At 46.8% G+C, this 25,435-nt stretch overlaps 15 non-coding genes across 15 annotated transcripts; all 15 read left to right on the top strand.

Annotated features, from left to right (window-relative positions):
* The first annotated feature begins 442 nt into the window (after positions 1-442).
* LOC142273169 (U2 spliceosomal RNA) lies at positions 443-633 on the top strand. Its single transcript, XR_012737909.1, has one exon. It is a non-coding gene; the product is annotated as a U2 spliceosomal RNA (small nuclear RNA).
* A 1,387-nt stretch (positions 634-2,020) lies between these two features.
* Positions 2,021-2,211, top strand: LOC142273168 (U2 spliceosomal RNA). The gene has a single exon (XR_012737908.1). It is a non-coding gene; the product is annotated as a U2 spliceosomal RNA (small nuclear RNA).
* Positions 2,212-3,598: 1,387 nt separating this feature from the next.
* LOC142273167 (U2 spliceosomal RNA) lies at positions 3,599-3,789 on the top strand. The gene has a single exon (XR_012737907.1). It is a non-coding gene; the product is annotated as a U2 spliceosomal RNA (small nuclear RNA).
* A 1,387-nt stretch (positions 3,790-5,176) lies between these two features.
* Positions 5,177-5,367, top strand: LOC142273166 (U2 spliceosomal RNA). Its single transcript, XR_012737906.1, has one exon. It is a non-coding gene; the product is annotated as a U2 spliceosomal RNA (small nuclear RNA).
* A 1,387-nt stretch (positions 5,368-6,754) lies between these two features.
* LOC142273165 (U2 spliceosomal RNA) lies at positions 6,755-6,945 on the top strand. The gene has a single exon (XR_012737905.1). It is a non-coding gene; the product is annotated as a U2 spliceosomal RNA (small nuclear RNA).
* A 2,190-nt stretch (positions 6,946-9,135) lies between these two features.
* Positions 9,136-9,328, top strand: LOC142273176 (U2 spliceosomal RNA). Its single transcript, XR_012737915.1, has one exon. It is a non-coding gene; the product is annotated as a U2 spliceosomal RNA (small nuclear RNA).
* Positions 9,329-10,715: 1,387 nt separating this feature from the next.
* Positions 10,716-10,906, top strand: LOC142273164 (U2 spliceosomal RNA). Its single transcript, XR_012737904.1, has one exon. It is a non-coding gene; the product is annotated as a U2 spliceosomal RNA (small nuclear RNA).
* A 2,189-nt stretch (positions 10,907-13,095) lies between these two features.
* On the top strand, positions 13,096-13,288 carry LOC142273175 (U2 spliceosomal RNA). Its single transcript, XR_012737914.1, has one exon. It is a non-coding gene; the product is annotated as a U2 spliceosomal RNA (small nuclear RNA).
* A 1,387-nt stretch (positions 13,289-14,675) lies between these two features.
* LOC142273163 (U2 spliceosomal RNA) lies at positions 14,676-14,866 on the top strand. Its single transcript, XR_012737903.1, has one exon. It is a non-coding gene; the product is annotated as a U2 spliceosomal RNA (small nuclear RNA).
* A 1,387-nt stretch (positions 14,867-16,253) lies between these two features.
* Positions 16,254-16,444, top strand: LOC142273162 (U2 spliceosomal RNA). The gene has a single exon (XR_012737902.1). It is a non-coding gene; the product is annotated as a U2 spliceosomal RNA (small nuclear RNA).
* Positions 16,445-17,831: 1,387 nt separating this feature from the next.
* LOC142273159 (U2 spliceosomal RNA) lies at positions 17,832-18,022 on the top strand. Its single transcript, XR_012737900.1, has one exon. It is a non-coding gene; the product is annotated as a U2 spliceosomal RNA (small nuclear RNA).
* Positions 18,023-19,409: 1,387 nt separating this feature from the next.
* LOC142273158 (U2 spliceosomal RNA) lies at positions 19,410-19,600 on the top strand. Its single transcript, XR_012737899.1, has one exon. It is a non-coding gene; the product is annotated as a U2 spliceosomal RNA (small nuclear RNA).
* Positions 19,601-20,987: 1,387 nt separating this feature from the next.
* Positions 20,988-21,178, top strand: LOC142273157 (U2 spliceosomal RNA). Its single transcript, XR_012737898.1, has one exon. It is a non-coding gene; the product is annotated as a U2 spliceosomal RNA (small nuclear RNA).
* Positions 21,179-22,566: 1,388 nt separating this feature from the next.
* On the top strand, positions 22,567-22,757 carry LOC142273156 (U2 spliceosomal RNA). The gene has a single exon (XR_012737897.1). It is a non-coding gene; the product is annotated as a U2 spliceosomal RNA (small nuclear RNA).
* Positions 22,758-24,144: 1,387 nt separating this feature from the next.
* LOC142273155 (U2 spliceosomal RNA) lies at positions 24,145-24,335 on the top strand. Its single transcript, XR_012737896.1, has one exon. It is a non-coding gene; the product is annotated as a U2 spliceosomal RNA (small nuclear RNA).
* Positions 24,336-25,435: the final 1,100 nt, after the last annotated feature.

Genomic DNA, 25,435 nt, shown 5'->3' with positions numbered 1-25,435 from the left:
AGGGGGATGACAGGAGAAGGGAAGCGGGTGGTGAGAAAGGTACAGAGGGCAGGGTTTGGGGGCTGGGAAGGAAAGGGAAAAGATTAGGGTTTGGGGATGATGAAAGGGCTTTCTACGGGTAAGGATGGCAAAGGGTGGCAGTGACGGAAAGTCAGGCAACCTGTCCTGTCCGTCTTTTTGTATCGTGAATTGGAAAGACTGCAAGGGGGAGGGGAGTTGCTTGCGCCCTAAAGGAGGAGTTATTCAGATTCATTGCAGTGGGCGGCGGCTGCAAAACGCACCATTCTTCTTGTTTTGGCTCTGCAAAGCAGCCTTTTCAAGGGTTGGCTTGGGTGACAAAATGTCTTGTGTAGGCGTGGGTTTGTCTCCCTCTCGCTCTCTCTCCCTAAGATGTGTCCGGCATAGGCCAGGGTGCCACTCGAGGCCCAAACCAATTCTGGTTATCGCTTCTCGGCCTTTTGGCTAAGATCAAGTGTAGTATCTGTTCTTATCAGTTTAATATCTGATACGTCCCCTATCTGGGGACCATATATTAAATGGATTTTTAGAACAGGGAGATGGAAAAAGAGCTTGCTCTGTCCACTCCACGCATTGACCTGGTATTGCAGTACCTCCAGGAACGGTGCACCCCTTCTTAACCCAGTTTCCAAAAGCAGAACTCAATTCACCTGATTCATATTAGCCCGATTTAATGAATTGGAAGAAAGCATACGTCTTCATATGCACCTCAATTTGGCCCATTCACTTTTCACACTTCCTCCTTTTGTTTTTTATCTTTCACACTTTTGACTTTCTTTATTCATCCAAATAGCAAACTCATCACCACTCAACCTGACCAACTCGGCTATGTCCCCGTGCTGCAGTTCTCTGTCTTATCTAGATCATTTGCAATTGAATGGAATAGATCCCTTTTGGACAAAGTGGATTCACCTGCTGCTGCAGTGACCACAGGTGTGATAACATCTAGAATTGGCATCTGGTGCGATCTCTCCGCTTCCACTCCAAAGAAAGTTACCTGTTTATTCCTATCATGCATTGGTTTTTGGGGTTTTCTTTGAGTAATGATGATCTCTTTAGTAGTCTGTTGGCGCCCTCTCCTGGAGGAATAGTTTGCTTGCTCTTGGACATTCTAAAAGAGAGGTCATGATAGACATTGAGCTTCTGAGCTCAATTGGGGACAGTCATGGGTGATGAATGTTTGCAACCTACTGCGAAGCCTCATACCGCAATATAAGGAACGTCAAATACTAAGAAAGGGCGGCCTATGAAAGAATTACTACTTTCAATAAGTACACTTAAACGGCTAATTGGGAATAGAAAAACTGTAAAAAGCCCTCTGAGAAAGCCCCCCTCTAACCTTTGATAGTAAGCTTTTCTGTAGTCTGCCTGTTGATGTATTTTCCGTTTGAACTGTGCACAACATGAAGAGACGGAACACTGGCGGCTTGTCACAATGCCCCCCGATGACATCACAATAGCGCTGCTGCCTAGAAAACAAGCTGCGCAGAAGAAGTTGTTCTTTGGGTGGGAGGGTGGGCTAGTGGAAGGAGGGGGCAATCTCTTTTTTTCCCGGGTGGTAGGGGGATGACAGGAGAAGGGAAGCGGGTGGTGAGAAAGGTACAGAGGGCAGGGTTTGGGGGCTGGGAAGGAAAGGGAAAAGATTAGGGTTTGGGGATGATGAAAGGGCTTTCTACGGGTAAGGATGGCAAAGGGTGGCAGTGACGGAAAGTCAGGCAACCTGTCCTGTCCGTCTTTTTGTATCGTGAATTGGAAAGACTGCAAGGGGGAGGGGAGTTGCTTGCGCCCTAAAGGAGGAGTTATTCAGATTCATTGCAGTGGGCGGCGGCTGCAAAACGCACCATTCTTCTTGTTTTGGCTCTGCAAAGCAGCCTTTTCAAGGGTTGGCTTGGGTGACAAAATGTCTTGTGTAGGCGTGGGTTTGTCTCCCTCTCGCTCTCTCTCCCTAAGATGTGTCCGGCATAGGCCAGGGTGCCACTCGAGGCCCAAACCAATTCTGGTTATCGCTTCTCGGCCTTTTGGCTAAGATCAAGTGTAGTATCTGTTCTTATCAGTTTAATATCTGATACGTCCCCTATCTGGGGACCATATATTAAATGGATTTTTAGAACAGGGAGATGGAAAAAGAGCTTGCTCTGTCCACTCCACGCATTGACCTGGTATTGCAGTACCTCCAGGAACGGTGCACCCCTTCTTAACCCAGTTTCCAAAAGCAGAACTCAATTCACCTGATTCATATTAGCCCGATTTAATGAATTGGAAGAAAGCATACGTCTTCATATGCACCTCAATTTGGCCCATTCACTTTTCACACTTCCTCCTTTTGTTTTTTATCTTTCACACTTTTGACTTTCTTTATTCATCCAAATAGCAAACTCATCACCACTCAACCTGACCAACTCGGCTATGTCCCCGTGCTGCAGTTCTCTGTCTTATCTAGATCATTTGCAATTGAATGGAATAGATCCCTTTTGGACAAAGTGGATTCACCTGCTGCTGCAGTGACCACAGGTGTGATAACATCTAGAATTGGCATCTGGTGCGATCTCTCCGCTTCCACTCCAAAGAAAGTTACCTGTTTATTCCTATCATGCATTGGTTTTTGGGGTTTTCTTTGAGTAATGATGATCTCTTTAGTAGTCTGTTGGCGCCCTCTCCTGGAGGAATAGTTTGCTTGCTCTTGGACATTCTAAAAGAGAGGTCATGATAGACATTGAGCTTCTGAGCTCAATTGGGGACAGTCATGGGTGATGAATGTTTGCAACCTACTGCGAAGCCTCATACCGCAATATAAGGAACGTCAAATACTAAGAAAGGGCGGCCTATGAAAGAATTACTACTTTCAATAAGTACACTTAAACGGCTAATTGGGAATAGAAAAACTGTAAAAAGCCCTCTGAGAAAGCCCCCCTCTAACCTTTGATAGTAAGCTTTTCTGTAGTCTGCCTGTTGATGTATTTTCCGTTTGAACTGTGCACAACATGAAGAGACGGAACACTGGCGGCTTGTCACAATGCCCCCCGATGACATCACAATAGCGCTGCTGCCTAGAAAACAAGCTGCGCAGAAGAAGTTGTTCTTTGGGTGGGAGGGTGGGCTAGTGGAAGGAGGGGGCAATCTCTTTTTTTCCCGGGTGGTAGGGGGATGACAGGAGAAGGGAAGCGGGTGGTGAGAAAGGTACAGAGGGCAGGGTTTGGGGGCTGGGAAGGAAAGGGAAAAGATTAGGGTTTGGGGATGATGAAAGGGCTTTCTACGGGTAAGGATGGCAAAGGGTGGCAGTGACGGAAAGTCAGGCAACCTGTCCTGTCCGTCTTTTTGTATCGTGAATTGGAAAGACTGCAAGGGGGAGGGGAGTTGCTTGCGCCCTAAAGGAGGAGTTATTCAGATTCATTGCAGTGGGCGGCGGCTGCAAAACGCACCATTCTTCTTGTTTTGGCTCTGCAAAGCAGCCTTTTCAAGGGTTGGCTTGGGTGACAAAATGTCTTGTGTAGGCGTGGGTTTGTCTCCCTCTCGCTCTCTCTCCCTAAGATGTGTCCGGCATAGGCCAGGGTGCCACTCGAGGCCCAAACCAATTCTGGTTATCGCTTCTCGGCCTTTTGGCTAAGATCAAGTGTAGTATCTGTTCTTATCAGTTTAATATCTGATACGTCCCCTATCTGGGGACCATATATTAAATGGATTTTTAGAACAGGGAGATGGAAAAAGAGCTTGCTCTGTCCACTCCACGCATTGACCTGGTATTGCAGTACCTCCAGGAACGGTGCACCCCTTCTTAACCCAGTTTCCAAAAGCAGAACTCAATTCACCTGATTCATATTAGCCCGATTTAATGAATTGGAAGAAAGCATACGTCTTCATATGCACCTCAATTTGGCCCATTCACTTTTCACACTTCCTCCTTTTGTTTTTTATCTTTCACACTTTTGACTTTCTTTATTCATCCAAATAGCAAACTCATCACCACTCAACCTGACCAACTCGGCTATGTCCCCGTGCTGCAGTTCTCTGTCTTATCTAGATCATTTGCAATTGAATGGAATAGATCCCTTTTGGACAAAGTGGATTCACCTGCTGCTGCAGTGACCACAGGTGTGATAACATCTAGAATTGGCATCTGGTGCGATCTCTCCGCTTCCACTCCAAAGAAAGTTACCTGTTTATTCCTATCATGCATTGGTTTTTGGGGTTTTCTTTGAGTAATGATGATCTCTTTAGTAGTCTGTTGGCGCCCTCTCCTGGAGGAATAGTTTGCTTGCTCTTGGACATTCTAAAAGAGAGGTCATGATAGACATTGAGCTTCTGAGCTCAATTGGGGACAGTCATGGGTGATGAATGTTTGCAACCTACTGCGAAGCCTCATACCGCAATATAAGGAACGTCAAATACTAAGAAAGGGCGGCCTATGAAAGAATTACTACTTTCAATAAGTACACTTAAACGGCTAATTGGGAATAGAAAAACTGTAAAAAGCCCTCTGAGAAAGCCCCCCTCTAACCTTTGATAGTAAGCTTTTCTGTAGTCTGCCTGTTGATGTATTTTCCGTTTGAACTGTGCACAACATGAAGAGACGGAACACTGGCGGCTTGTCACAATGCCCCCCGATGACATCACAATAGCGCTGCTGCCTAGAAAACAAGCTGCGCAGAAGAAGTTGTTCTTTGGGTGGGAGGGTGGGCTAGTGGAAGGAGGGGGCAATCTCTTTTTTTCCCGGGTGGTAGGGGGATGACAGGAGAAGGGAAGCGGGTGGTGAGAAAGGTACAGAGGGCAGGGTTTGGGGGCTGGGAAGGAAAGGGAAAAGATTAGGGTTTGGGGATGATGAAAGGGCTTTCTACGGGTAAGGATGGCAAAGGGTGGCAGTGACGGAAAGTCAGGCAACCTGTCCTGTCCGTCTTTTTGTATCGTGAATTGGAAAGACTGCAAGGGGGAGGGGAGTTGCTTGCGCCCTAAAGGAGGAGTTATTCAGATTCATTGCAGTGGGCGGCGGCTGCAAAACGCACCATTCTTCTTGTTTTGGCTCTGCAAAGCAGCCTTTTCAAGGGTTGGCTTGGGTGACAAAATGTCTTGTGTAGGCGTGGGTTTGTCTCCCTCTCGCTCTCTCTCCCTAAGATGTGTCCGGCATAGGCCAGGGTGCCACTCGAGGCCCAAACCAATTCTGGTTATCGCTTCTCGGCCTTTTGGCTAAGATCAAGTGTAGTATCTGTTCTTATCAGTTTAATATCTGATACGTCCCCTATCTGGGGACCATATATTAAATGGATTTTTAGAACAGGGAGATGGAAAAAGAGCTTGCTCTGTCCACTCCACGCATTGACCTGGTATTGCAGTACCTCCAGGAACGGTGCACCCCTTCTTAACCCAGTTTCCAAAAGCAGAACTCAATTCACCTGATTCATATTAGCCCGATTTAATGAATTGGAAGAAAGCATACGTCTTCATATGCACCTCAATTTGGCCCATTCACTTTTCACACTTCCTCCTTTTGTTTTTTATCTTTCACACTTTTGACTTTCTTTATTCATCCAAATAGCAAACTCATCACCACTCAACCTGACCAACTCGGCTATGTCCCCGTGCTGCAGTTCTCTGTCTTATCTAGATCATTTGCAATTGAATGGAATAGATCCCTTTTGGACAAAGTGGATTCACCTGCTGCTGCAGTGACCACAGGTGTGATAACATCTAGAATTGGCATCTGGTGCGATCTCTCCGCTTCCACTCCAAAGAAAGTTACCTGTTTATTCCTATCATGCATTGGTTTTTGGGGTTTTCTTTGAGTAATGATGATCTCTTTAGTAGTCTGTTGGCGCCCTCTCCTGGAGGAATAGTTTGCTTGCTCTTGGACATTCTAAAAGAGAGGTCATGATAGACATTGAGCTTCTGAGCTCAATTGGGGACAGTCATGGGTGATGAATGTTTGCAACCTACTGCGAAGCCTCATACCGCAATATAAGGAACGTCAAATACTAAGAAAGGGCGGCCTATGAAAGAATTACTACTTTCAATAAGTACACTTAAACGGCTAATTGGGAATAGAAAAACTGTAAAAAGCCCTCTGAGAAAGCCCCCCTCTAACCTTTGATAGTAAGCTTTTCTGTAGTCTGCCTGTTGATGTATTTTCCGTTTGAACTGTGCACAACATGAAGAGACGGAACACTGGCGGCTTGTCACAATGCCCCCCGATGACATCACAATAGCGCTGCTGCCTAGAAAACAAGCTGCGCAGAAGAAGTTGTTCTTTGGGTGGGAGGGTGGGCTAGTGGAAGGAGGGGGCAATCTCTTTTTTTCCCGGGTGGTAGGGGGATGACAGGAGAAGGGAAGCGGGTGGTGAGAAAGGTACAGAGGGCAGGGTTTGGGGGCTGGGAAGGAAAGGGAAAAGATTAGGGTTTGGGGATGATGAAAGGGCTTTCTACGGGTAAGGATGGCAAAGGGTGGCAGTGACGGAAAGTCAGGCAACCTGTCCTGTCCGTCTTTTTGTATCGTGAATTGGAAAGACTGCAAGGGGGAGGGGAGTTGCTTGCGCCCTAAAGGAGGAGTTATTCAGATTCATTGCAGTGGGCGGCGGCTGCAAAACGCACCATTCTTCTTGTTTTGGCTCTGCAAAGCAGCCTTTTCAAGGGTTGGCTTGGGTGACAAAATGTCTTGTGTAGGCGTGGGTTTGTCTCCCTCTCGCTCTCTCTCCCTAAGATGTGTCCGGCATAGGCCAGGGTGCCACTCGAGGCCCAAACCAATTCTGGTTATCGCTTCTCGGCCTTTTGGCTAAGATCAAGTGTAGTATCTGTTCTTATCAGTTTAATATCTGATACGTCCCCTATCTGGGGACCATATATTAAATGGATTTTTAGAACAGGGAGATGGAAAAAGAGCTTGCTCTGTCCACTCCACGCATTGACCTGGTATTGCAGTACCTCCAGGAACGGTGCACCCCTTCTTAACCCAGTTTCCAAAAGCAGAACTCAATTCACCTGATTCATATTAGCCCGATTTAATGAATTGGAAGAAAGCATACGTCTTCATATGCACCTCAATTTGGCCCATTCACTTTTCACACTTCCTCCTTTTGTTTTTTATCTTTCACACTTTTGACTTTCTTTATTCATCCAAATAGCAAACTCATCACCACTCAACCTGACCAACTCGGCTATGTCCCCGTGCTGCAGTTCTCTGTCTTATCTAGATCATTTGCAATTGAATGGAATAGATCCCTTTTGGACAAAGTGGATTCACCTGCTGCTGCAGTGACCACAGGTGTGATAACATCTAGAATTGGCATCTGGTGCGATCTCTCCGCTTCCACTCCAAAGAAAGTTACCTGTTTATTCCTATCATGCATTGGTTTTTGGGGTTTTCTTTGAGTAATGATGATCTCTTTAGTAGTCTGTTGGCGCCCTCTCCTGGAGGAATAGTTTGCTTGCTCTTGGACATTCTAAAAGAGAGGTCATGATAGACATTGAGCTTCTGAGCTCAATTGGGGACAGTCATGGGTGATGAATGTTTGCAACCTACTGCGAAGCCTCATACCGCAATATAAGGAACGTCAAATACTAAGAAAGGGCGGCCTATGAAAGAATTACTACTTTCAATAAGTACACTTAAACGGCTAATTGGGAATAGAAAAACTGTAAAAAGCCCTCTGAGAAAGCCCCCCTCTAACCTTTGATAGTAAGCTTTTCTGTAGTCTGCCTGTTGATGTATTTTCCGTTTGAACTGTGCACAACATGAAGAGACGGAACACTGGCGGCTTGTCACAATGCCCCCCGATGACATCACAATAGCGCTGCTGCCTAGAAAACAAGCTGCGCAGAAGAAGTTGTTCTTTGGGTGGGAGGGTGGGCTAGTGGAAGGAGGGGGCAATCTCTTTTTTTCCCGGGTGGTAGGGGGATGACCGGAGAAGGGAAGCGGGTGGTGAGAAAGGTACAGAGGGCAGGGTTTGGGGGCTGGGAAGGAAAGGGAAAAGATTAGGGTTTGGGGATGATGAAAGGGCTTTCTACGGGTAAGGATGGCAAAGGGTGGCAGTGACGGAAAGTCAGGCAACCTGTCCTGTCCGTCTTTTTGTATCGTGAATTGGAAAGACTGCAAGGGGGAGGGGAGTTGCTTGCGCCCTAAAGGAGGAGTTATTCAGATTCATTGCAGTGGGCGGCGGCTGCAAAACGCACCATTCTTCTTGTTTTGGCTCTGCAAAGCAGCCTTTTCAAGGGTTGGCTTGGGTGACAAAATGTCTTGTGTAGGCGTGGGTTTGTCTCCCTCTCGCTCTCTCTCCCTAAGATGTGTCCGGCATAGGCCAGGGTGCCACTCGAGGCCCAAACCAATTCTGGTTATCGCTTCTCGGCCTTTTGGCTAAGATCAAGTGTAGTGTTGTTCGAAGAGGTGGTTTAAGCTCCAGGCCACCTTAGTACAATGATACAATGCACACTGGAAGGTTGCGCTTGCTAGTACTCTGGGTGGATAGTATATTCATCTAGAGGAAAACATGGCCCTACCAGGATCGAGGCTATTAGACTGAGTAAGGGTGGGGGGGCTATGGTACAACGTGCCCCAGGACTGACGACCCTGGAGTGAGTCTGAGCTTGCTGGCTTGGGACCCCGGCAAGCCTTGGGCTCTGTAGCACACCGTACCTTGCTTTTTCATACTTTTTGAGCATATTACCCTATCCCGGCCTTCTGGCTAGGAAGGGAAATTTTTACAATCCCGGTCGGAGGTCTGGTCAGCTTTGGGCTGAGAAACTAACACCCGGTTGGAGGTCTGGGTCAGTTTCGGCTGAGAAACCAACACCCGGTTGGAGGTCTGGGTCAGCTTCGGCTGAGAAACCAACACCCGGTTGGAGGTCCGGTTAGCCTTGGGCTGAGAAACCAACACCGGTTGACGGTCCGGGCAGTTTCGGCTGCGAAACCAACAACTAGTAGCTCTCTACTCCACTTGGGTAAGATGCCTGGGTGGACGCTGGGAGCAACGACAAGGCTCAACCAGGCTTCGGCTTGGGGGAGCACCGAAGATCCCTGACCCTTGCTGTGGCCTTCTGGCTCGGAGGGACGGGGTTGATTTTTGGGGACCCTCTCCTCACGGTGGGGTCCACACGAATCCTAGCCTTTGCACTGTTTTTGGTGTGACTTCGGTCATGCATTTTTTGTGGTGCTTTGGAAAGCTTCATTAAATCAAAAATCTGTTCTTATCAGTTTAATATCTGATACGTCCCCTATCTGGGGACCATATATTAAATGGATTTTTAGAACAGGGAGATGGAAAAAGAGCTTGCTCTGTCCACTCCACGCATTGACCTGGTATTGCAGTACCTCCAGGAACGGTGCACCCCTTCTTAACCCAGTTTCCAAAAGCAGAACTCAATTCACCTGATTCATATTAGCCCGATTTAATGAATTGGAAGAAAGCATACGTCTTCATATGCACCTCAATTTGGCCCATTCACTTTTCACACTTCCTCCTTTTGTTTTTTATCTTTCACACTTTTGACTTTCTTTATTCATCCAAATAGCAAACTCATCACCACTCAACCTGACCAACTCGGCTATGTCCCCGTGCTGCAGTTCTCTGTCTTATCTAGATCATTTGCAATTGAATGGAATAGATCCCTTTTGGACAAAGTGGATTCACCTGCTGCTGCAGTGACCACAGGTGTGATAACATCTAGAATTGGCATCTGGTGCGATCTCTCCGCTTCCACTCCAAAGAAAGTTACCTGTTTATTCCTATCATGCATTGGTTTTTGGGGTTTTCTTTGAGTAATGATGATCTCTTTAGTAGTCTGTTGGCGCCCTCTCCTGGAGGAATAGTTTGCTTGCTCTTGGACATTCTAAAAGAGAGGTCATGATAGACATTGAGCTTCTGAGCTCAATTGGGGACAGTCATGGGTGATGAATGTTTGCAACCTACTGCGAAGCCTCATACCGCAATATAAGGAACGTCAAATACTAAGAAAGGGCGGCCTATGAAAGAATTACTACTTTCAATAAGTACACTTAAACGGCTAATTGGGAATAGAAAAACTGTAAAAAGCCCTCTGAGAAAGCCCCCCTCTAACCTTTGATAGTAAGCTTTTCTGTAGTCTGCCCGTTGATGTATTTTCCGTTTGAACTGTGCACAACATGAAGAGACGGAACACTGGCGGCTTGTCACAATGCCCCCCGATGACATCACAATAGCGCTGCTGCCTAGAAAACAAGCTGCGCAGAAGAAGTTGTTCTTTGGGTGGGAGGGTGGGCTAGTGGAAGGAGGGGGCAATCTCTTTTTTTCCCGGGTGGTAGGGGGATGACAGGAGAAGGGAAGCGGGTGGTGAGAAAGGTACAGAGGGCAGGGTTTGGGGGCTGGGAAGGAAAGGGAAAAGATTAGGGTTTGGGGATGATGAAAGGGCTTTCTACGGGTAAGGATGGCAAAGGGTGGCAGTGACGGAAAGTCAGGCAACCTGTCCTGTCCGTCTTTTTGTATCGTGAATTGGAAAGACTGCAAGGGGGAGGGGAGTTGCTTGCGCCCTAAAGGAGGAGTTATTCAGATTCATTGCAGTGGGCGGCGGCTGCAAAACGCACCATTCTTCTTGTTTTGGCTCTGCAAAGCAGCCTTTTCAAGGGTTGGCTTGGGTGACAAAATGTCTTGTGTAGGCGTGGGTTTGTCTCCCTCTCGCTCTCTCTCCCTAAGATGTGTCCGGCATAGGCCAGGGTGCCACTCGAGGCCCAAACCAATTCTGGTTATCGCTTCTCGGCCTTTTGGCTAAGATCAAGTGTAGTATCTGTTCTTATCAGTTTAATATCTGATACGTCCCCTATCTGGGGACCATATATTAAATGGATTTTTAGAACAGGGAGATGGAAAAAGAGCTTGCTCTGTCCACTCCACGCATTGACCTGGTATTGCAGTACCTCCAGGAACGGTGCACCCCTTCTTAACCCAGTTTCCAAAAGCAGAACTCAATTCACCTGATTCATATTAGCCCGATTTAATGAATTGGAAGAAAGCATACGTCTTCATATGCACCTCAATTTGGCCCATTCACTTTTCACACTTCCTCCTTTTGTTTTTTATCTTTCACACTTTTGACTTTCTTTATTCATCCAAATAGCAAACTCATCACCACTCAACCTGACCAACTCGGCTATGTCCCCGTGCTGCAGTTCTCTGTCTTATCTAGATCATTTGCAATTGAATGGAATAGATCCCTTTTGGACAAAGTGGATTCACCTGCTGCTGCAGTGACCACAGGTGTGATAACATCTAGAATTGGCATCTGGTGCGATCTCTCCGCTTCCACTCCAAAGAAAGTTACCTGTTTATTCCTATCATGCATTGGTTTTTGGGGTTTTCTTTGAGTAATGATGATCTCTTTAGTAGTCTGTTGGCGCCCTCTCCTGGAGGAATAGTTTGCTTGCTCTTGGACATTCTAAAAGAGAGGTCATGATAGACATTGAGCTTCTGAGCTCAATTGGGGACAGTCATGGGTGATGAATGTTTGCAACCTACTGCGAAGCCTCATACCGCAATATAAGGAACGTCAAATACTAAGAAAGGGCGGCCTATGAAAGAATTACTACTTTCAATAAGTACACTTAAACGGCTAATTGGGAATAGAAAAACTGTAAAAAGCCCTCTGAGAAAGCCCCCCTCTAACCTTTGATAGTAAGCTTTTCTGTAGTCTGCCTGTTGATGTATTTTCCGTTTGAACTGTGCACAACATGAAGAGACGGAACACTGGCGGCTTGTCACAATGCCCCCCGATGACATCACAATAGCGCTGCTGCCTAGAAAACAAGCTGCGCAGAAGAAGTTGTTCTTTGGGTGGGAGGGTGGGCTAGTGGAAGGAGGGGGCAATCTCTTTTTTTCCCGGGTGGTAGGGGGATGACAGGAGAAGGGAAGCGGGTGGTGAGAAAGGTACAGAGGGCAGGGTTTGGGGGCTGGGAAGGAAAGGGAAAAGATTAGGGTTTGGGGATGATGAAAGGGCTTTCTACGGGTAAGGATGGCAAAGGGTGGCAGTGACGGAAAGTCAGGCAACCTGTCCTGTCCGTCTTTTTGTATCGTGAATTGGAAAGACTGCAAGGGGGAGGGGAGTTGCTTGCGCCCTAAAGGAGGAGTTATTCAGATTCATTGCAGTGGGCGGCGGCTGCAAAACGCACCATTCTTCTTGTTTTGGCTCTGCAAAGCAGCCTTTTCAAGGGTTGGCTTGGGTGACAAAATGTCTTGTGTAGGCGTGGGTTTGTCTCCCTCTCGCTCTCTCTCCCTAAGATGTGTCCGGCATAGGCCAGGGTGCCACTCGAGGCCCAAACCAATTCTGGTTATCGCTTCTCGGCCTTTTGGCTAAGATCATGTGTAGTGTTGTTCGAAGAGGTGGTTTAAGCTCCAGGCCACCTTAGTACAATGATACACTGCACACTGGAAGGTTGCGCTTGCTAGTACTCTGGGTGGATAGTATATTCATCTAGAGGAAAACATGGCCCTACCAGGATCAAGGCTATTAGACTGAGTAAGGGTGGGGGGCTATAGTACAACGTGCCCCAGGACTGACGACCCTGGAGTGAGTCTGAGCTTGCTGGCTTGGGACCCCGGCAAGCCTTGGGCTCTGTAGCACACCGTACCTTGCCTTTTCATACTTTTTGAGCATATTACCCTATCCCGGCCTTCTGGCTAGGAAGGGAAATTTTTATAATCCCGGTCGGAGGTCTGGTCAGCTTTGGGCTGAGAAACTAACACCCGGTTGGAGGTCCGGGTCAGCTTCGGCTGAGAAACCAACACCCGGTTGGAGGTCTGGGTCAGCTTCGGCTGAGAAACCAACACCCGGTTGGAGGTCCGGTTAGCCTTGGGCTGAGAAACCAACACCGGTTGACGGTCCGGGCAGTTTCGGCTGTGAAACCAATAACTAGTAGCTCTCTACTCCACTTGGGTAAGATGCCTGGGTGGACGCTGGGAGCAACGACAAGGCTCAACCAGGCTTCGGCTTGGGGGAGCACCGAAGATCCCTGACCCTTGCTGTGGCCTTCTGGCTCGGAGGGACGGGGTTGATTTTTGGGGACCCTCTCCTCACGGTGGGGTCCACACGAATCCTAGCCTTTGCACTGTTTTTGGTGTGACTTCGGTCATGCATTTTTTGTGGTGCTTTGGAAAGCTTCATTAAATCAAAAATCTGTTCTTATCAGTTTAATATCTGATACGTCCCCTATCTGGGGACCATATATTAAATGGATTTTTAGAACAGGGAGATGGAAAAAGAGCTTGCTCTGTCCACTCCACGCATTGACCTGGTATTGCAGTACCTCCAGGAACGGTGCACCCCTTCTTAACCCAGTTTCCAAAAGCAGAACTCAATTCACCTGATTCATATTAGCCCGATTTAATGAATTGGAAGAAAGCATACGTCTTCATATGCACCTCAATTTGGCCCATTCACTTTTCACACTTCCTCCTTTTGTTTTTTATCTTTCACACTTTTGACTTTCTTTATTCATCCAAATAGCAAACTCATCACCACTCAACCTGACCAACTCGGCTATGTCCCCGTGCTGCAGTTCTCTGTCTTATCTAGATCATTTGCAATTGAATGGAATAGATCCCTTTTGGACAAAGTGGATTCACCTGCTGCTGCAGTGACCACAGGTGTGATAACATCTAGAATTGGCATCTGGTGCGATCTCTCCGCTTCCACTCCAAAGAAAGTTACCTGTTTATTCCTATCATGCATTGGTTTTTGGGGTTTTCTTTGAGTAATGATGATCTCTTTAGTAGTCTGTTGGCGCCCTCTCCTGGAGGAATAGTTTGCTTGCTCTTGGACATTCTAAAAGAGAGGTCATGATAGACATTGAGCTTCTGAGCTCAATTGGGGACAGTCATGGGTGATGAATGTTTGCAACCTACTGCGAAGCCTCATACCGCAATATAAGGAACGTCAAATACTAAGAAAGGGCGGCCTATGAAAGAATTACTACTTTCAATAAGTACACTTAAACGGCTAATTGGGAATAGAAAAACTGTAAAAAGCCCTCTGAGAAAGCCCCCCTCTAACCTTTGATAGTAAGCTTTTCTGTAGTCTGCCTGTTGATGTATTTTCCGTTTGAACTGTGCACAACATGAAGAGACGGAACACTGGCGGCTTGTCACAATGCCCCCCGATGACATCACAATAGCGCTGCTGCCTAGAAAACAAGCTGCGCAGAAGAAGTTGTTCTTTGGGTGGGAGGGTGGGCTAGTGGAAGGAGGGGGCAATCTCTTTTTTTCCCGGGTGGTAGGGGGATGACAGGAGAAGGGAAGCGGGTGGTGAGAAAGGTACAGAGGGCAGGGTTTGGGGGCTGGGAAGGAAAGGGAAAAGATTAGGGTTTGGGGATGATGAAAGGGCTTTCTACGGGTAAGGATGGCAAAGGGTGGCAGTGACGGAAAGTCAGGCAACCTGTCCTGTCCGTCTTTTTGTATCGTGAATTGGAAAGACTGCAAGGGGGAGGGGAGTTGCTTGCGCCCTAAAGGAGGAGTTATTCAGATTCATTGCAGTGGGCGGCGGCTGCAAAACGCACCATTCTTCTTGTTTTGGCTCTGCAAAGCAGCCTTTTCAAGGGTTGGCTTGGGTGACAAAATGTCTTGTGTAGGCGTGGGTTTGTCTCCCTCTCGCTCTCTCTCCCTAAGATGTGTCCGGCATAGGCCAGGGTGCCACTCGAGGCCCAAACCAATTCTGGTTATCGCTTCTCGGCCTTTTGGCTAAGATCAAGTGTAGTATCTGTTCTTATCAGTTTAATATCTGATACGTCCCCTATCTGGGGACCATATATTAAATGGATTTTTAGAACAGGGAGATGGAAAAAGAGCTTGCTCTGTCCACTCCACGCATTGACCTGGTATTGCAGTACCTCCAGGAACGGTGCACCCCTTCTTAACCCAGTTTCCAAAAGCAGAACTCAATTCACCTGATTCATATTAGCCCGATTTAATGAATTGGAAGAAAGCATACGTCTTCATATGCACCTCAATTTGGCCCATTCACTTTTCACACTTCCTCCTTTTGTTTTTTATCTTTCACACTTTTGACTTTCTTTATTCATCCAAATAGCAAACTCATCACCACTCAACCTGACCAACTCGGCTATGTCCCCGTGCTGCAGTTCTCTGTCTTATCTAGATCATTTGCAATTGAATGGAATAGATCCCTTTTGGACAAAGTGGATTCACCTGCTGCTGCAGTGACCACAGGTGTGATAACATCTAGAATTGGCATCTGGTGCGATCTCTCCGCTTCCACTCCAAAGAAAGTTACCTGTTTATTCCTATCATGCATTGGTTTTTGGGGTTTTCTTTGAGTAATGATGATCTCTTTAGTAGTCTGTTGGCGCCCTCTCCTGGAGGAATAGTTTGCTTGCTCTTGGACATTCTAAAAGAGAGGTCATGATAGACATTGAGCTTCTGAGCTCAATTGGGGACAGTCATGGGTGATGAATGTTTGCAACCTACTGCGAAGCCTCATACCGCAATATAAGGAACGTCAAATACTAAGAAAGGGCGGCCTATGAAAGAATTACTACTTTCAATAAGTACACTTAAACGGCTAATTGGGAATAGAAAAACTGTAAAAAGCCCTCTGAGAAAGCCCCCCTCTAACCTTTGATAGTAAGCTTTTCTGTAGTCTGCCTGTTGATGTATTTTCCGTTTGAACTGTGCACAACATGAAGAGACGGAACACTGGCGGCTTGTCACAATGCCCCCCGATGACATCACAATAGCGCTGCTGCCTAGAAAACAAGCTGCGCAGAAGAAGTTGTTCTTTGGGTGGGAGGGTGGGCTAGTGGAAGGAGGGGGCAATCTCTTTTTTTCCCGGGTGGTAGGGGGATGACAGGAGAAGGGAAGCGGGTGGTGAGAAAGGTACAGAGGGCAGGGTTTGGGGGCTGGGAAGGAAAGGGAAAAGATTAGGGTTTGGGGATGATGAAAGGGCTTTCTACGGGTAAGGATGGCAAAGGGTGGCAGTGACGGAAAGTCAGGCAACCTGTCCTGTCCGTCTTTTTGTATCGTGAATTGGAAAGACTGCAAGGGGGAGGGGAGTTGCTTGCGCCCTAAAGGAGGAGTTATTCAGATTCATTGCAGTGGGCGGCGGCTGCAAAACGCACCATTCTTCTTGTTTTGGCTCTGCAAAGCAGCCTTTTCAAGGGTTGGCTTGGGTGACAAAATGTCTTGTGTAGGCGTGGGTTTGTCTCCCTCTCGCTCTCTCTCCCTAAGATGTGTCCGGCATAGGCCAGGGTGCCACTCGAGGCCCAAACCAATTCTGGTTATCGCTTCTCGGCCTTTTGGCTAAGATCAAGTGTAGTATCTGTTCTTATCAGTTTAATATCTGATACGTCCCCTATCTGGGGACCATATATTAAATGGATTTTTAGAACAGGGAGATGGAAAAAGAGCTTGCTCTGTCCACTCCACGCATTGACCTGGTATTGCAGTACCTCCAGGAACGGTGCACCCCTTCTTAACCCAGTTTCCAAAAGCAGAACTCAATTCACCTGATTCATATTAGCCCGATTTAATGAATTGGAAGAAAGCATACGTCTTCATATGCACCTCAATTTGGCCCATTCACTTTTCACACTTCCTCCTTTTGTTTTTTATCTTTCACACTTTTGACTTTCTTTATTCATCCAAATAGCAAACTCATCACCACTCAACCTGACCAACTCGGCTATGTCCCCGTGCTGCAGTTCTCTGTCTTATCTAGATCATTTGCAATTGAATGGAATAGATCCCTTTTGGACAAAGTGGATTCACCTGCTGCTGCAGTGACCACAGGTGTGATAACATCTAGAATTGGCATCTGGTGCGATCTCTCCGCTTCCACTCCAAAGAAAGTTACCTGTTTATTCCTATCATGCATTGGTTTTTGGGGTTTTCTTTGAGTAATGATGATCTCTTTAGTAGTCTGTTGGCGCCCTCTCCTGGAGGAATAGTTTGCTTGCTCTTGGACATTCTAAAAGAGAGGTCATGATAGACATTGAGCTTCTGAGCTCAATTGGGGACAGTCATGGGTGATGAATGTTTGCAACCTACTGCGAAGCCTCATACCGCAATATAAGGAACGTCAAATACTAAGAAAGGGCGGCCTATGAAAGAATTACTACTTTCAATAAGTACACTTAAACGGCTAATTGGGAATAGAAAAACTGTAAAAAGCCCTCTGAGAAAGCCCCCCTCTAACCTTTGATAGTAAGCTTTTCTGTAGTCTGCCTGTTGATGTATTTTCCGTTTGAACTGTGCACAACATGAAGAGACGGAACACTGGCGGCTTGTCACAATGCCCCCCGATGACATCACAATAGCGCTGCTGCCTAGAAAACAAGCTGCGCAGAAGAAGTTGTTCTTTGGGTGGGAGGGTGGGCTAGTGGAAGGAGGGGGCAATCTCTTTTTTTCCCGGGTGGTAGGGGGATGACAGGAGAAGGGAAGCGGGTGGTGAGAAAGGTACAGAGGGCAGGGTTTGGGGGCTGGGAAGGAAAGGGAAAAGATTAGGGTTTGGGGATGATGAAAGGGCTTTCTACGGGTAAGGATGGCAAAGGGTGGCAGTGACGGAAAGTCAGGCAACCTGTCCTGTCCGTCTTTTTGTATCGTGAATTGGAAAGACTGCAAGGGGGAGGGGAGTTGCTTGCGCCCTAAAGGAGGAGTTATTCAGATTCATTGCAGTGGGCGGCGGCTGCAAAACGCACCATTCTTCTTGTTTTGGCTCTGCAAAGCAGCCTTTTCAAGGGTTGGCTTGGGTGACAAAATGTCTTGTGTAGGCGTGGGTTTGTCTCCCTCTCGCTCTCTCTCCCTAAGATGTGTCCGGCATAGGCCAGGGTGCCACTCGAGGCCCAAACCAATTCTGGTTATCGCTTCTCGGCCTTTTGGCTAAGATCAAGTGTAGTATCTGTTCTTATCAGTTTAATATCTGATACGTCCCCTATCTGGGGACCATATATTAAATGGATTTTTAGAACAGGGAGATGGAAAAAGAGCTTGCTCTGTCCACTCCACGCATTGACCTGGTATTGCAGTACCTCCAGGAACGGTGCACCCCTTCTTAACCCAGTTTCCAAAAGCAGAACTCAATTCACCTGATTCATATTAGCCCGATTTAATGAATTGGAAGAAAGCATACGTCTTCATATGCACCTCAATTTGGCCCATTCACTTTTCACACTTCCTCCTTTTGTTTTTTATCTTTCACACTTTTGACTTTCTTTATTCATCCAAATAGCAAACTCATCACCACTCAACCTGACCAACTCGGCTATGTCCCCGTGCTGCAGTTCTCTGTCTTATCTAGATCATTTGCAATTGAATGGAATAGATCCCTTTTGGACAAAGTGGATTCACCTGCTGCTGCAGTGACCACAGGTGTGATAACATCTAGAATTGGCATCTGGTGCGATCTCTCCGCTTCCACTCCAAAGAAAGTTACCTGTTTATTCCTATCATGCATTGGTTTTTGGGGTTTTCTTTGAGTAATGATGATCTCTTTAGTAGTCTGTTGGCGCCCTCTCCTGGAGGAATAGTTTGCTTGCTCTTGGACATTCTAAAAGAGAGGTCATGATAGACATTGAGCTTCTGAGCTCAATTGGGGACAGTCATGGGTGATGAATGTTTGCAACCTACTGCGAAGCCTCATACCGCAATATAAGGAACGTCAAATACTAAGAAAGGGCGGCCTATGAAAGAATTACTACTTTCAATAAGTACACTTAAACGGCTAATTGGGAATAGAAAAACTGTAAAAAGCCCTCTGAGAAAGCCCCCCTCTAACCTTTGATAGTAAGCTTTTCTGTAGTCTGCCTGTTGATGTATTTTCCGTTTGAACTGTGCACAACATGAAGAGACGGAACACTGGCGGCTTGTCACAATGCCCCCCGATGACATCACAATAGCGCTGCTGCCTAGAAAACAAGCTGCGCAGAAGAAGTTGTTCTTTGGGTGGGAGGGTGGGCTAGTGGAAGGAGGGGGCAATCTCTTTTTTTCCCGGGTGGTAGGGGGATGACAGGAGAAGGGAAGCGGGTGGTGAGAAAGGTACAGAGGGCAGGGTTTGGGGGCTGGGAAGGAAAGGGAAAAGATTAGGGTTTGGGGATGATGAAAGGGCTTTCTACGGGTAAGGATGGCAAAGGGTGGCAGTGACGGAAAGTCAGGCAACCTGTCCTGTCCGTCTTTTTGTATCGTGAATTGGAAAGACTGCAAGGGGGAGGGGAGTTGCTTGCGCCCTAAAGGAGGAGTTATTCAGATTCATTGCAGTGGGCGGCGGCTGCAAAACGCACCATTCTTCTTGTTTTGGCTCTGCAAAGCAGCCTTTTCAAGGGTTGGCTTGGGTGACAAAATGTCTTGTGTAGGCGTGGGTTTGTCTCCCTCTCGCTCTCTCTCCCTAAGATGTGTCCGGCATAGGCCAGGGTGCCACTCGAGGCCCAAACCAATTCTGGTTATCGCTTCTCGGCCTTTTGGCTAAGATCAAGTGTAGTATCTGTTCTTATCAGTTTAATATCTGATACGTCCCCTATCTGGGGACCATATATTAAATGGATTTTTAGAACAGGGAGATGGAAAAAGAGCTTGCTCTGTCCACTCCACGCATTGACCTGGTATTGCAGTACCTCCAGGAACGGTGCACCCCTTCTTAACCCAGTTTCCAAAAGCAGAACTCAATTCACCTGATTCATATTAGCCCGATTTAATGAATTGGAAGAAAGCATACGTCTTCATATGCACCTCAATTTGGCCCATTCACTTTTCACACTTCCTCCTTTTGTTTTTTATCTTTCACACTTTTGACTTTCTTTATTCATCCAAATAGCAAACTCATCACCACTCAACCTGACCAACTCGGCTATGTCCCCGTGCTGCAGTTCTCTGTCTTATCTAGATCATTTGCAATTGAATGGAATAGATCCCTTTTGGACAAAGTGGATTCACCTGCTGCTGCAGTGACCACAGGTGTGATAACATCTAGAATTGGCATCTGGTGCGATCTCTCCGCTTCCACTCCAAAGAAAGTTACCTGTTTATTCCTATCATGCATTGGTTTTTGGGGTTTTCTTTGAGTAATGATGATCTCTTTAGTAGTCTGTTGGCGCCCTCTCCTGGAGGAATAGTTTGCTTGCTCTTGGACATTCTAAAAGAGAGGTCATGATAGACATTGAGCTTCTGAGCTCAATTGGGGACAGTCATGGGTGATGAATGTTTGCAACCTACTGCGAAGCCTCATACCGCAATATAAGGAACGTCAAATACTAAGAAAGGGCGGCCTATGAAAGAATTACTACTTTCAATAAGTACACTTAAACGGCTAATTGGGAATAGAAAAACTGTAAAAAGCCCTCTGAGAAAGCCCCCCTCTAACCTTTGATAGTAAGCTTTTCTGTAGTCTGCCTGTTGATGTATTTTCCGTTTGAACTGTGCACAACATGAAGAGACGGAACACTGGCGGCTTGTCACAATGCCCCCCGATGACATCACAATAGCGCTGCTGCCTAGAAAACAAGCTGCGCAGAAGAAGTTGTTCTTTGGGTGGGAGGGTGGGCTAGTGGAAGGAGGGGGCAATCTCTTTTTTTCCCGGGTGGTAGGGGGATGACAGGAGAAGGGAAGCGGGTGGTGAGAAAGGTACAGAGGGCAGGGTTTGGGGGCTGGGAAGGAAAGGGAAAAGATTAGGGTTTGGGGATGATGAAAGGGCTTTCTACGGGTAAGGATGGCAAAGGGTGGCAGTGACGGAAAGTCAGGCAACCTGTCCTGTCCGTCTTTTTGTATCGTGAATTGGAAAGACTGCAAGGGGGAGGGGAGTTGCTTGCGCCCTAAAGGAGGAGTTATTCAGATTCATTGCAGTGGGCGGCGGCTGCAAAACGCACCATTCTTCTTGTTTTGGCTCTGCAAAGCAGCCTTTTCAAGGGTTGGCTTGGGTGACAAAATGTCTTGTGTAGGCGTGGGTTTGTCTCCCTCTCGCTCTCTCTCCCTAAGATGTGTCCGGCATAGGCCAGGGTGCCACTCGAGGCCCAAACCAATTCTGGTTATCGCTTCTCGGCCTTTTGGCTAAGATCAAGTGTAGTATCTGTTCTTATCAGTTTAATATCTGATACGTCCCCTATCTGGGGACCATATATTAAATGGATTTTTAGAACAGGGAGATGGAAAAAGAGCTTGCTCTGTCCACTCCACGCATTGACCTGGTATTGCAGTACCTCCAGGAACGGTGCACCCCTTCTTAACCCAGTTTCCAAAAGCAGAACTCAATTCACCTGATTCATATTAGCCCGATTTAATGAATTGGAAGAAAGCATACGTCTTCATATGCACCTCAATTTGGCCCATTCACTTTTCACACTTCCTCCTTTTGTTTTTTATCTTTCACACTTTTGACTTTCTTTATTCATCCAAATAGCAAACTCATCACCACTCAACCTGACCAACTCGGCTATGTCCCCGTGCTGCAGTTCTCTGTCTTATCTAGATCATTTGCAATTGAATGGAATAGATCCCTTTTGGACAAAGTGGATTCACCTGCTGCTGCAGTGACCACAGGTGTGATAACATCTAGAATTGGCATCTGGTGCGATCTCTCCGCTTCCACTCCAAAGAAAGTTACCTGTTTATTCCTATCATGCATTGGTTTTTGGGGTTTTCTTTGAGTAATGATGATCTCTTTAGTAGTCTGTTGGCGCCCTCTCCTGGAGGAATAGTTTGCTTGCTCTTGGACATTCTAAAAGAGAGGTCATGATAGACATTGAGCTTCTGAGCTCAATTGGGGACAGTCATGGGTGATGAATGTTTGCAACCTACTGCGAAGCCTCATACCGCAATATAAGGAACGTCAAATACTAAGAAAGGGCGGCCTATGAAAGAATTACTACTTTCAATAAGTACACTTAAACGGCTAATTGGGAATAGAAAAACTGTAAAAAGCCCTCTGAGAAAGCCCCCCTCTAACCTTTGATAGTAAGCTTTTCTGTAGTCTGCCTGTTGATGTATTTTCCGTTTGAACTGTGCACAACATGAAGAGACGGAACACTGGCGGCTTGTCACAATGCCCCCCGATGACATCACAATAGCGCTGCTGCCTAGAAAACAAGCTGCGCAGAAGAAGTTGTTCTTTGGGTGGGAGGGTGGGCTAGTGGAAGGAGGGGGCAATCTCTTTTTTTCCCGGGTGGTAGGGGGATGACAGGAGAAGGGAAGCGGTGTGGTGAGAAAGGTACAGAGGGCAGGGTTTGGGGGCTGGGAAGGAAAGGGAAAAGATTAGGGTTTGGGGATGATGAAAGGGCTTTCTACGGGTAAGGATGGCAAAGGGTGGCAGTGACGGAAAGTCAGGCAACCTGTCCTGTCCGTCTTTTTGTATCGTGAATTGGAAAGACTGCAAGGGGGAGGGGAGTTGCTTGCGCCCTAAAGGAGGAGTTATTCAGATTCATTGCAGTGGGCGGCGGCTGCAAAACGCACCATTCTTCTTGTTTTGGCTCTGCAAAGCAGCCTTTTCAAGGGTTGGCTTGGGTGACAAAATGTCTTGTGTAGGCGTGGGTTTGTCTCCCTCTCGCTCTCTCTCCCTAAGATGTGTCCGGCATAGGCCAGGGTGCCACTCGAGGCCCAAACCAATTCTGGTTATCGCTTCTCGGCCTTTTGGCTAAGATCAAGTGTAGTATCTGTTCTTATCAGTTTAATATCTGATACGTCCCCTATCTGGGGACCATATATTAAATGGATTTTTAGAACAGGGAGATGGAAAAAGAGCTTGCTCTGTCCACTCCACGCATTGACCTGGTATTGCAGTACCTCCAGGAACGGTGCACCCCTTCTTAACCCAGTTTCCAAAAGCAGAACTCAATTCACCTGATTCATATTAGCCCGATTTAATGAATTGGAAGAAAGCATACGTCTTCATATGCACCTCAATTTGGCCCATTCACTTTTCACACTTCCTCCTTTTGTTTTTTATCTTTCACACTTTTGACTTTCTTTATTCATCCAAATAGCAAACTCATCACCACTCAACCTGACCAACTCGGCTATGTCCCCGTGCTGCAGTTCTCTGTCTTATCTAGATCATTTGCAATTGAATGGAATAGATCCCTTTTGGACAAAGTGGATTCACCTGCTGCTGCAGTGACCACAGGTGTGATAACATCTAGAATTGGCATCTGGTGCGATCTCTCCGCTTCCACTCCAAAGAAAGTTACCTGTTTATTCCTATCATGCATTGGTTTTTGGGGTTTTCTTTGAGTAATGATGATCTCTTTAGTAGTCTGTTGGCGCCCTCTCCTGGAGGAATAGTTTGCTTGCTCTTGGACATTCTAAAAGAGAGGTCATGATAGACATTGAGCTTCTGAGCTCAATTGGGGACAGTCATGGGTGATGAATGTTTGCAACCTACTGCGAAGCCTCATACCGCAATATAAGGAACGTCAAATACTAAGAAAGGGCGGCCTATGAAAGAATTACTACTTTCAATAAGTACACTTAAACGGCTAATTGGGAATAGAAAAACTGTAAAAAGCCCTCTGAGAAAGCCCCCCTCTAACCTTTGATAGTAAGCTTTTCTGTAGTCTGCCTGTTGATGTATTTTCCGTTTGAACTGTGCACAACATGAAGAGACGGAACACTGGCGGCTTGTCACAATGCCCCCCGATGACATCACAATAGCGCTGCTGCCTAGAAAACAAGCTGCGCAGAAGAAGTTGTTCTTTGGGTGGGAGGGTGGGCTAGTGGAAGGAGGGGGCAATCTCTTTTTTTCCCGGGTGGTAGGGGGATGACAGGAGAAGGGAAGCGGGTGGTGAGAAAGGTACAGAGGGCAGGGTTTGGGGGCTGGGAAGGAAAGGGAAAAGATTAGGGTTTGGGGATGATGAAAGGGCTTTCTACGGGTAAGGATGGCAAAGGGTGGCAGTGACGGAAAGTCAGGCAACCTGTCCTGTCCGTCTTTTTGTATCGTGAATTGGAAAGACTGCAAGGGGGAGGGGAGTTGCTTGCGCCCTAAAGGAGGAGTTATTCAGATTCATTGCAGTGGGCGGCGGCTGCAAAACGCACCATTCTTCTTGTTTTGGCTCTGCAAAGCAGCCTTTTCAAGGGTTGGCTTGGGTGACAAAATGTCTTGTGTAGGCGTGGGTTTGTCTCCCTCTCGCTCTCTCTCCCTAAGATGTGTCCGGCATAGGCCAGGGTGCCACTCGAGGCCCAAACCAATTCTGGTTATCGCTTCTCGGCCTTTTGGCTAAGATCAAGTGTAGTATCTGTTCTTATCAGTTTAATATCTGATACGTCCCCTATCTGGGGACCATATATTAAATGGATTTTTAGAACAGGGAGATGGAAAAAGAGCTTGCTCTGTCCACTCCACGCATTGACCTGGTATTGCAGTACCTCCAGGAACGGTGCACCCCTTCTTAACCCAGTTTCCAAAAGCAGAACTCAATTCACCTGATTCATATTAGCCCGATTTAATGAATTGGAAGAAAGCATACGTCTTCATATGCACCTCAATTTGGCCCATTCACTTTTCACACTTCCTCCTTTTGTTTTTTATCTTTCACACTTTTGACTTTCTTTATTCATCCAAATAGCAAACTCATCACCACTCAACCTGACCAACTCGGCTATGTCCCCGTGCTGCAGTTCTCTGTCTTATCTAGATCATTTGCAATTGAATGGAATAGATCCCTTTTGGACAAAGTGGATTCACCTGCTGCTGCAGTGACCACAGGTGTGATAACATCTAGAATTGGCATCTGGTGCGATCTCTCCGCTTCCACTCCAAAGAAAGTTACCTGTTTATTCCTATCATGCATTGGTTTTTGGGGTTTTCTTTGAGTAATGATGATCTCTTTAGTAGTCTGTTGGCGCCCTCTCCTGGAGGAATAGTTTGCTTGCTCTTGGACATTCTAAAAGAGAGGTCATGATAGACATTGAGCTTCTGAGCTCAATTGGGGACAGTCATGGGTGATGAATGTTTGCAACCTACTGCGAAGCCTCATACCGCAATATAAGGAACGTCAAATACTAAGAAAGGGCGGCCTATGAAAGAATTACTACTTTCAATAAGTACACTTAAACGGCTAATTGGGAATAGAAAAACTGTAAAAAGCCCTCTGAGAAAGCCCCCCTCTAACCTTTGATAGTAAGCTTTTCTGTAGTCTGCCTGTTGATGTATTTTCCGTTTGAACTGTGCACAACATGAAGAGACGGAACACTGGCGGCTTGTCACAATGCCCCCCGATGACATCACAATAGCGCTGCTGCCTAGAAAACAAGCTGCGCAGAAGAAGTTGTTCTTTGGGTGGGAGGGTGGGCTAGTGGAAGGAGGGGGCAATCTCTTTTTTTCCCGGGTGGTAGGGGGATGACAGGAGAAGGGAAGCGGGTGGTGAGAAAGGTACAGAGGGCAGGGTTTGGGGGCTGGGAAGGAAAGGGAAAAGATTAGGGTTTGGGGATGATGAAAGGGCTTTCTACGGGTAAGGATGGCAAAGGGTGGCAGTGACGGAAAGTCAG

Source organism: Anomaloglossus baeobatrachus, unplaced genomic scaffold, assembly GCF_048569485.1.
Source record: "Anomaloglossus baeobatrachus isolate aAnoBae1 unplaced genomic scaffold, aAnoBae1.hap1 Scaffold_3583, whole genome shotgun sequence".
NCBI lineage: Eukaryota > Metazoa > Chordata > Amphibia > Anura > Aromobatidae > Anomaloglossus > Anomaloglossus baeobatrachus.
This window is presented reverse-complemented; position numbering and strand designations above follow the sequence as displayed.